Source organism: Triticum dicoccoides, chromosome 1A (assembly GCF_002162155.2).
Source record: "Triticum dicoccoides isolate Atlit2015 ecotype Zavitan chromosome 1A, WEW_v2.0, whole genome shotgun sequence".
Taxonomy (NCBI): domain Eukaryota; kingdom Viridiplantae; phylum Streptophyta; class Magnoliopsida; order Poales; family Poaceae; genus Triticum; species Triticum dicoccoides.
Window position 1 is genome coordinate 233,560,456 of NC_041380.1, and position 9,487 is coordinate 233,569,942.

The window sequence follows — 9,487 nt, forward strand, 5'->3', positions numbered from 1 at the left end:
TTTGACTACAACGGTTGTCGATCAACACCTGTTGCTGGGTAAGAACCGGTAAGAATTTGAGATTTGCTTGACGGATTTGTGACACACTGCCACTTTCTATTAGTCTGTAGGATCATATTCTTGTGTGTTTCTATTGCTGCTATCCATGACAGGATCACAAGCCAACGAGATTGACTAGGAGAACATGACGAAGAAGGAGCTTCATGATAAATTTCAGCAAATGTTGAGTCAACAGGTGGAAGACGTCATGGCCACCTTCGGAAAGGCACTGGAGAGGATTGATGACGTTGAGAAGACAATTAACACCAAGTTGGACGCCAGGTTTGATGAAGTACTCGCGCGTCTTCCACAACCACCGCCCGCTGCACCTGTCACACCTCTACATCAACAAAAACAACAGCTACGTCGCCTTCCAAATTAAGTGGGACGAGCATTGCGTGTTCCCCTTGAGCCTGGTCAAAATTCTGGTTCCGCTGTACCTACTGTTGATGCTTCTGTAGCTCCTGCTGCTACTGCAAAGGTGGAGGACCATTATGAGGATGAGGTTGAGCAAAATCAGAACTACGTGCAACCACCACCAGCACCACCACCACCAGGTCGTCCTCATGCATATCATCGCAACCGTAGGGCTGCACCACCACCTGAGGTATGAGATCACGACCATCTTCCTAAACTGAAATTGTATATTCCACCATATGAGGGTAGATATGTTCCTGATATATATCTTACTTGGGAGTTAGAAACTGAATGCGTTTTACATGTTTACAATATCCCGAGGAGAGACGTGTTCCTACTGATGTTTGTGCTTTCACTAGTTTTGCATCTGTTTGGTGGTCTGAACATTGTAGATTATATCCTATTCCAGCTACTTGGGCTGCTATGAAAAATGCTATGCGTACTCGCTGGGTTCCACCATATTATCAACGTGAATTGCTTCAAAAATTGCAGCGTTTGAGACAAGGAAAAAATTCTGTAGAAGAATATTATGAGGAATTACAAACTGGTATGATTAGATGTGGTATTATTGAGGAGAATGAAGCTCTGCTTGCATGTTTTATGGGTGGATTAAATAAGGAGATTCAGACCATTCTAGAGTATAAGGAATATAATAATATCACTCGTTTATTCCATCTTGTTTGCAAAGCTGGACGTGAAGTGCAGGATCGACAGGCATTGGCGCGAATTAACTTTTCTGCAAGCCGACCTTTATCATGGACACCGCGTGCATCCTCTACTTCCACATGTTCTACTACACCAGCACCTCCGTCAGCTGCCACCTCCAACCGTGATACAAGAAAGCATGCACAAATACCACTATCTGCTAAGAGCACACATTCTGGGCCGGCACAGAGCTCTTCTTCATCCATGGCATCAACAGGGCAAACACATCATATTATTTGTCGTCATTGCAAGGGTGGAGGTCATTATGCGAGAGAATGCCCATCTAAGCATGTGATGATTGTTACAGAGGATGGTGGGTATGAGTCCTCTAGTGACTATGATGAGGAGACTTTGGCTTTTATTACGAGTGAAGAACAAGGTGGAGATGATTCTGATCATGAGACACAATACATGGCTGCTGAAGATGCTGATAGGTATGAATATTTAGTTGCTCAACCTGTTTTGAGTGTGCAGGTTACACAAGCTGAGCAAAATCAGAGGCATAATTTGTTCCATACAAAGGGAGTTGTGAAGGAACGTTCTGTTCGTGTCATCATAGATGGAGGGAGCTCCAACAACTTGGCTAGCATGGAGATGGTGTAGAAGCTATCTCTCACCACAACACCACATCCACATCCTTACTACATCCAATGGTTCAACAATAGCGGCAAGGTTAAGGTAACACGTACTATTCATGTGCATTTTAGTATCTCTACATATGCTGATTATGTTGATTGTGATGTGGTACCTATGCAAGCATGTTCCTTATTACTTGGTAGACCATGGCAATTTGATAAAAAAATCTGTACACCATGGTAGAAACAATCAGTATACTCTTGTTCATAAGGATAAAAATATTACTTTGCTTCCTATGACTCCTGATTCCATTTTGAAAGATGACATTAATAGAGCTAATAAAGCAAAACAGGAGAAAAATAAGAGTGAAATCAGATTGTGGCAAAAGAATTTGAGCAACAAATGAAGCCTAATAATAAACCATCTAGTGTTGCTTCTGAAAATAAATTGAAAAATGCATGTTTACTTGCCACCAAATCTGATATTGATGATCTTGATTTCAGCAAATCTGTTTGCTACGCTTTTGTGTGCAAAGAGGCATTATTTTCTCTCGAGGATGTACCTTCCTCTTTGCCTCCTGCTATCACTAACATTTTGCAAGAGTTCGCTGATGTCTTCCCACAAGACGTGCCACCGGGATTACCACCTATTCAAGGGATTGAGCATCAGATTGACTTAATTTCCGGTACTTTGCTGCCTAACCATGCGCCATACCGTACCAATGCAGAGGAGACGAAGGAGATTATGCATCAAGTACATGAGCTGCTCGACAAAGGTTATATATGCGAATCTCTTAGTCCTTGTGATGTTCCTATTATACTAGTGCCAAAAAAGGATGGTACATTGCGTATGTGTGTTGATTGTAGAGGCATTAATAATATTACTATTCCTTATCATCATCCTATTCCTAGGCTAGATGACATGCTTGTTGAATTGAGTGGCTCTACAATATTCTCCAAAGTTGATTTGCATTGTGGATACCATCAAATTCGTATGAAATTGGGAGATGAAATGGAAAACAACATTTAAAACTAAGTTTGGATTATATGAGTGGTTAGTCTTGCCTTTTGGGTTAACTAATGCACCTAGTAGTTTCATGAGATTAATGAACGAAGTTTTACGTGCTTTCATTGGATGATTTGTGGTAGTCTATTTTGATGATATACCGATTTATAGCAGAACTTTGGAGCAACATTTGGAACATTTACATGCTGTTTTTATTGGTCTAAGTGATGCATGTCTGTTTGGTAACCTTGGGAAGTGCAGCTTCTGCACCGACCGAGTATCTTTTCTTGGCTATGTTGTTACTCCACAGGGAATTGAAGTTGATAAAGCTAGGATTGAAGCTATTGAGAGTTGGCCGCAGCCCAAAATGGTCACACAAGTGAGGAGTTTCCTTGGCCTCGCTGAATTCTATAGGCGTTTTGTGAGAGATTTCAGCACCATTGCTGCACCTCTCAATGAGCTTACAAAGAAGGATGTGCCTTTTGTTTGGGGTACCGCACAGGAAGAAGCCTTCACGGTATTGAAAGATAAGTTGACACATACTCCTTTACTCCAACTTCCTGATTTTAATAGGACTTTTGAGCTTGAATGTGATGCTAGTGGAATTGGATCAGGAGGTGTGTTATTACAAGATGGCAAACCTGTTGCATACTTTTTTGAAAAATTGAGTGGGCCTACTCTGAATTATTCTACTTATGATAAAGAATTATATGCTCTTGTTCGGACTTTAGAAACGTGGCAACATTATTTATGGCCCAAAGAATTTGTTATACATTATGATCATGAATCGTTGAAATATATTAAAAGTCAAGCTAAACTGAATTGTAGACATGCTAAATGGGTTGAATTCATTGAGATTTTCCCTTATGTCATTAAACACAAGAAGGGTAAAGAAAATGTTTGATAGAGGCAAAAGTTTCCTATCTTTCGATGAGATGGTGGCTATCGTTTTTAAGGAAGTCGACTTTGATGATTCGACTACGAACGTGCAAAGACGTCGCGCCTTAGCAATCGCTAAACCAACCCCGAGAGGTTATTGACCACGCCGAAGCACGATCAACCTGACCACGAAGGTCTATTTCCTGCAGGCAAACGAAGAACAACCAAGAAACTAAGATTGCAATATGGATATTGCAATTATAAGTGGAAAGCTTTATTGATCAAGGTGGGGTTCTGTGACGCCTTTGTCTGGTCGTTGAACACAAACGAAGTACGCGAAGTTATAGCTATGGCAAACTTTAATCTAAACAAAACCCAAAGTCTAAATGATGCCCTAGGGGCTGTATATATGGAGGAAAGAGGAGGAAATTTCGTGGCCCTTGGAGGAGGGGTCCGAAACCAACCCTAACTCTTGTTTCCCCACACATACAGACTCTAAAAACATCCTATACTTAAGTGAAATTACATGGGCCTGGCCCAATAATAAGGTGACACAGCACCTAGAATAGCCTCTGGACGAAATTTATGAAGTGGCATCTTGTATATTTCGTCCAAGGCTTCATGCACTCCATATGGTGGCTTCAAAGTCCTGAAATCATCACTTGCAACCCCGTTCTTGTTCCCCTTGCACATGCCATCATCTCCATGCTTGTTCTTGCTCCAGTGTTCATCCCTCTTATCCATGCCAGGCCCTTCATTTGTAAGCAAAACAAATATATCCAATTTAGGCAACATCATATTCTCATGAACATTAGAATCATTACTGAGAAACGAAAGTACCTGATAATTTAATTTGCGTGCGCGAGCTCTAGTAATTGGTCCAGTATATGTAGCAGTAGGGGCTGTTGGTGTAACAATGGTATTGATGTCCTCATCATCCTCCCCTTCTTGAAATGAAGCCGTCCTTGACGAAAGCTCATCTTCCTCACCCAAAGAAGGCTTTAAATCTGTAATGTTAAAAGTGGGACTAACCCCAAAATCTATAGGCACCTCAAGTTTATATGCATTATCATTTATTTTATCTAACACCTTAAAAGGACCATCAACACGTGGCATTAGCTTTGTTTTGCGCAAATTAGGAAATCTATCCTTACGCAAATGTAACCAAACTAGATCTCCAGGTGCAAACACAACATGTTTTCTACCCTTATCTCCAGCAAGTTTATATTTAGCATTCATACGCTCAATTTTTTTCTTAGTTAACTCATGCATTTTTAAACTCAATTTAGCACGTTCTTTAGCATCAAAATTGACCTTCTCCGAAGATGGAAGAGGCAACAAATCAATAGGTGCATGAGGTAAGAAACCATACACAATTTCAAAAGGGCACATCTTAGTAGTAGAATGCAATGAACAATTATAAGCAAATTCAACATGGGGCAAGCATTCTTCCCACATTTTCTTACTATTCTTCAAAACATTCCTAAGCATAGTAGACAATGTTCTATTGACTACTTCAGTTTGTCTATCAGTTTGGGGCGACAAGTAGTACTAAAAAGCAGTTTAGTCCCCAACTTAGCCCATAAACATCTCCAAAAGTGGCTAAGAAATTTAGTATCACGATCTGAAACAATAGTATTTGGCACACCATGCAATCGAATAATTTCACGAAAGAACAAATCAGCAGCATTAACATCATCATCGCTTTTATGACATGGTATAAAGTGTGCCATTTTCAAGAACCTATGTAACATCCCAAATTTTCAATTTGGAATGTTATACACTAGATCATCATTGCATATCACATTTATTGCATTTTGGTTGATCCTAGAAATTTCATGCAACTCAACGACCCTCGGAGAGAGTTGGGGATTTCGTTATTTTCATATTTGAGATGTCTCGAATTTTGAAAATAGGATCATTTGATTTTATTTATTTTATCTTCAATTATTTCTATTACAAAAATTATGAGAGAGGGAATAAAATGACTTTCCCAAAATAAAGAAATATTGAGGATTTACTAAAAAAAGTCAAATAAGATTTATTTTGGTTTTATTTGCTATTTTATTTGAATTTAGGAAAAATGCGCGTTTTTCAAAATTGCATTTAGGCCCCAAATAAATGTTCATCCTGTGCGGCTTGATTTTAGAAGCCGGGAAATTTTATTTCGGGATTTTTGTAGTCCGTTTAGTAGTCCTTTTGTTTTTTTCTGAGCGGAACTATTTAAAAAAAATTGAACCGACCTACGGGCCATGCTCGGCCCGGACTCCTCCAGCCCCAGCCTTTATAAGCCGCCGTCCCACCCCGGGCCGAAACCCTAGCGGCCCTGCTGTAACGCCCTCGATGCGGCTATATCTCCCACGTGTCGAGGCACGACTTAGAGGCATAACCGCATTGAAAGCAATGTCGCAAGTCGGGAAATCGTTACACATCCCATGTAATACATAATAAAAGGGGGAGATAACATAGTTGGCTTACACTCGCCACGTTACATCAGAGTACATAAATAACATCCATCATACAAATCACTCATGGCCCGACTACGGTGCCAAAATAGAAAAGACCCCCAACATGCGACAAGGCCCTGAATCGATAACCCCAACTAGGCACCACTACTGAGCATCCGGAAAAGACACGTAGTATCGCTGAGAGTCCTCGTCGAACTCCCACTTGAGCTCGTAATCGTCAACTGGAGCAGAAACACCTGGACCTGCATCTGGAGTTGTAGTATCTGTGAGCCACAGGGACTCAGCAATCTCACACCCACGCGATCAAGACTATTTAAGCTTATAGGACAGGTACGGCAATATAAGTGGAGCTGCAGCAAGCGACTAGCATATATGGTGGCTAACTTATACGCAAATGAGAGCGAGAAGAGAAGGCGAAGCACGAGCGAGAAGCTAAGGGAACATCCTGCGCAAGCATAACTCCAACACCGTGTCCACTTCCCGAACTCCGCCGAGAAGGGGCCATCACGGTAACACACACGGTTGATTCATTTTAATTAAGTTTAGTTAAAGTTATCTACAACCGGACATTAACAAATTCCCATCTGCCCATAACCGCGGGCACGGCTTTCGAAAGATCAATCCCTGCAGGGGGGTCCCAACTTAGCCCATAACAAGCTCTCACGGTCAACGAAGGAATAGACCTCCACCCAAGACACACCGATCAGACTCGGTATCTCGGTACAACAAGATGATTCGACAGGTTAAAACAAGTCCAGCAACACCGCCCGAATGTGCCGACAAATCCCGATAGGAGCTGCACATATCTCTTTCTCAGGGCACACTCAGATGAGCAATCCGTACAACTAAAACCAACCCTTGAGTTTCCCCGAGGTGGCGCTGCACAGGGCTCTAGTTCGGACCAACACTCAGAGGAGCACTGGCCTGTGGGGGGCTAAAATAAAGATGACCCTCGGGCTCCGGAAACCCAAGGGAAAAAGAGGATAGGTGGCAAATGGTAAAACCAATGTTGGGCATTGCTGGAAAAGCTTTAATCAAGGCGAACTATCAAGGGGTTCCCATTATAGCCCAACCGCGTAAGGGACGCAACAATCCGGGAACATAACACCGATATGACAGAAACTAGGGCGGCAAGAGTGGAACAAAACACTAGGCGAGAGGCCGAGCCTTCCACCCTTTACCAAGTATATAGATGCATTAAGATAACATAGCAATATAATGATATCCCAACAAGTAAATAAATGTTCCAACAAGGAACGGCTCCAATCTTCACCTGCAGCTAACAACGCTATAAGAAGGGCTGAGCAAAGCGATAACATAGCCAATCAACGGTTTGCTAGGACAATGGTGGGTTAGAGGTTCAATCATGCAATTGGGAGGCTGACAAGCAAATGGTAGGCATCGCAGCAGTGGCAAAGCAAAAGAGCGAGCAAACTAGCATAGCAAAGATAGTAGTGATTTCGAGGGTATGATCATCTTGCCTGCACAGTTGTCAGAGTTGACTGGATCCTCACAAGCAAACTCAACGGGCTCCTCGGTAGCGAACTCGTCTCCCGGCTCTACCCAACAAGACAAACAAGCAACAAGGATACAATCAACCACGGGCAAGACCAAGCAATATGATGAAATGACGATATGCTATGCGGGATGCGATGCGGGATGCAAAATGCAAGATATGACAGGAAATGCATGAACCAGGCATCAAATTGGAAAACCAAGTGTGCCACTGGATAAAGGGGATTAAATCGCTTGAAAACGATATAAAGATCATAGGAATCGGAGCTACGGTTTGGAAATGGCGAGCGTTTTACGAAACGAACCGATCTGCGATATACAGCAAGTAGGCTCCTAAATGCAACGAAATGAACATGCTACAGCCACCCAACATGAAAAAAAAATACATGGCAGTGATGTACACAAGATGGTTAACAAAACACTAGAACTGCGCCATAGGCAAATTCATCCATTAAGAGGTTCAAACAAGCATGGCTAAAACGCAAATGCAAAACAGATTCCAGACTTAGTGAAATTAACACTAGTCTGAAATTTCAGATCACGATGCTCTCTTCGGAGCAGCAAAACAACATGATAGAAAACCTGAACATGACAAGTAAGAACATGGCATGGAGCTACTCAACAAGCTTAACAAAACACCCAAAGTGACCTGGGGCCAAAAGGGTTCACAAAATACTCTACCGAGCTCACGAACATAGCTCGAACACAATCAGTTTTCAGACTTAGTGAAAACTGAGGCATGCAGAAATTTAACTCACGAAGGCATGTAAACGAGCTCGATGCACTCACTACGGTGCAAGTCATGGCAAGGAAAACATATAACCAGCAAGAAGGCACAATGTGCTAGCTACACATGGCAAGAACAAAGGCATAGCATGCATGGAACACTAACGGTAGCATCGGCAAAATCGCAAACAAGTTGACGATCTGCCCAGATTAACAACGAAGCAAAAGTTGAGCTCGATTGAGTCAACCTAGAGCACTCCACATATGTAAACAAAGACATGGATGGATATAGCATAACATAAATGTCAAAACTCCTTTACTGATCATCCTCAAAAGAGGCACGGATCACTAGGAAACAAGCTGGACATATAGCATCATGAACTAAAATATCCCAGACTTAGTGAAAATCACTAAGTCTCTGAAATCAGCAATCTCAGGTACCTCTCTTCGCAAGCTTGCACAAGACAACACACACATCCTAAAAATGCACGGGCGGCACCTCTGGAAAAAAGACAAAATGCTTAACAATTCATCCCAAAGGGGCACAGGCATATCTTGCACGAATTAAACATGGCAAAAATGACAAAAGTGCATGATGAACTAACGGATCTGCAATTTAACTCACGAAGCCTCCTTCTAACAGCATTTTGGGCATCAAGATGACCTCAAATGCAAATGATGCAATGGAATGAAATGATGTACATGTCGAGGCGAAGATTTTGATATATCATATGCCCAAAACGGAGCTACAGTTGCGGAGATGCAAGCAGTCAAAGGTAGCACGAAAATTAGGGTTTCAGGGGAGAGAGGTCAACCTAGATCTAGATCCAGCGGCACGGACTACGAGGCGGCCGGGGCACTGTAGCACGAGTCGCCGGAGGAGCTCGTCGCCGGAGCCGGTGGAGGAGGGGAGGTCGGCGAGGCGGCGGGGAGAGGCCGGGGTGGCGCCGGGGAGGCCGGGGGAGGCCGGTGGCGGCGCCCGGCGGCGGTGGACGCGGCCCGCGCGCCGGCGAGGGCGGCGGCGGCCGGCGCCGATGCGGGCGGCGGGGCGCGCCGGTGACGAGGGCGGCGGCCGGCGGAGCGTCGGGCGGTGGCGGCCTCGGGCGAAGGAGGAGGCGGCGGCGGATCGGGCCTCGGGGGCCGGCGCTGGGCCTCGG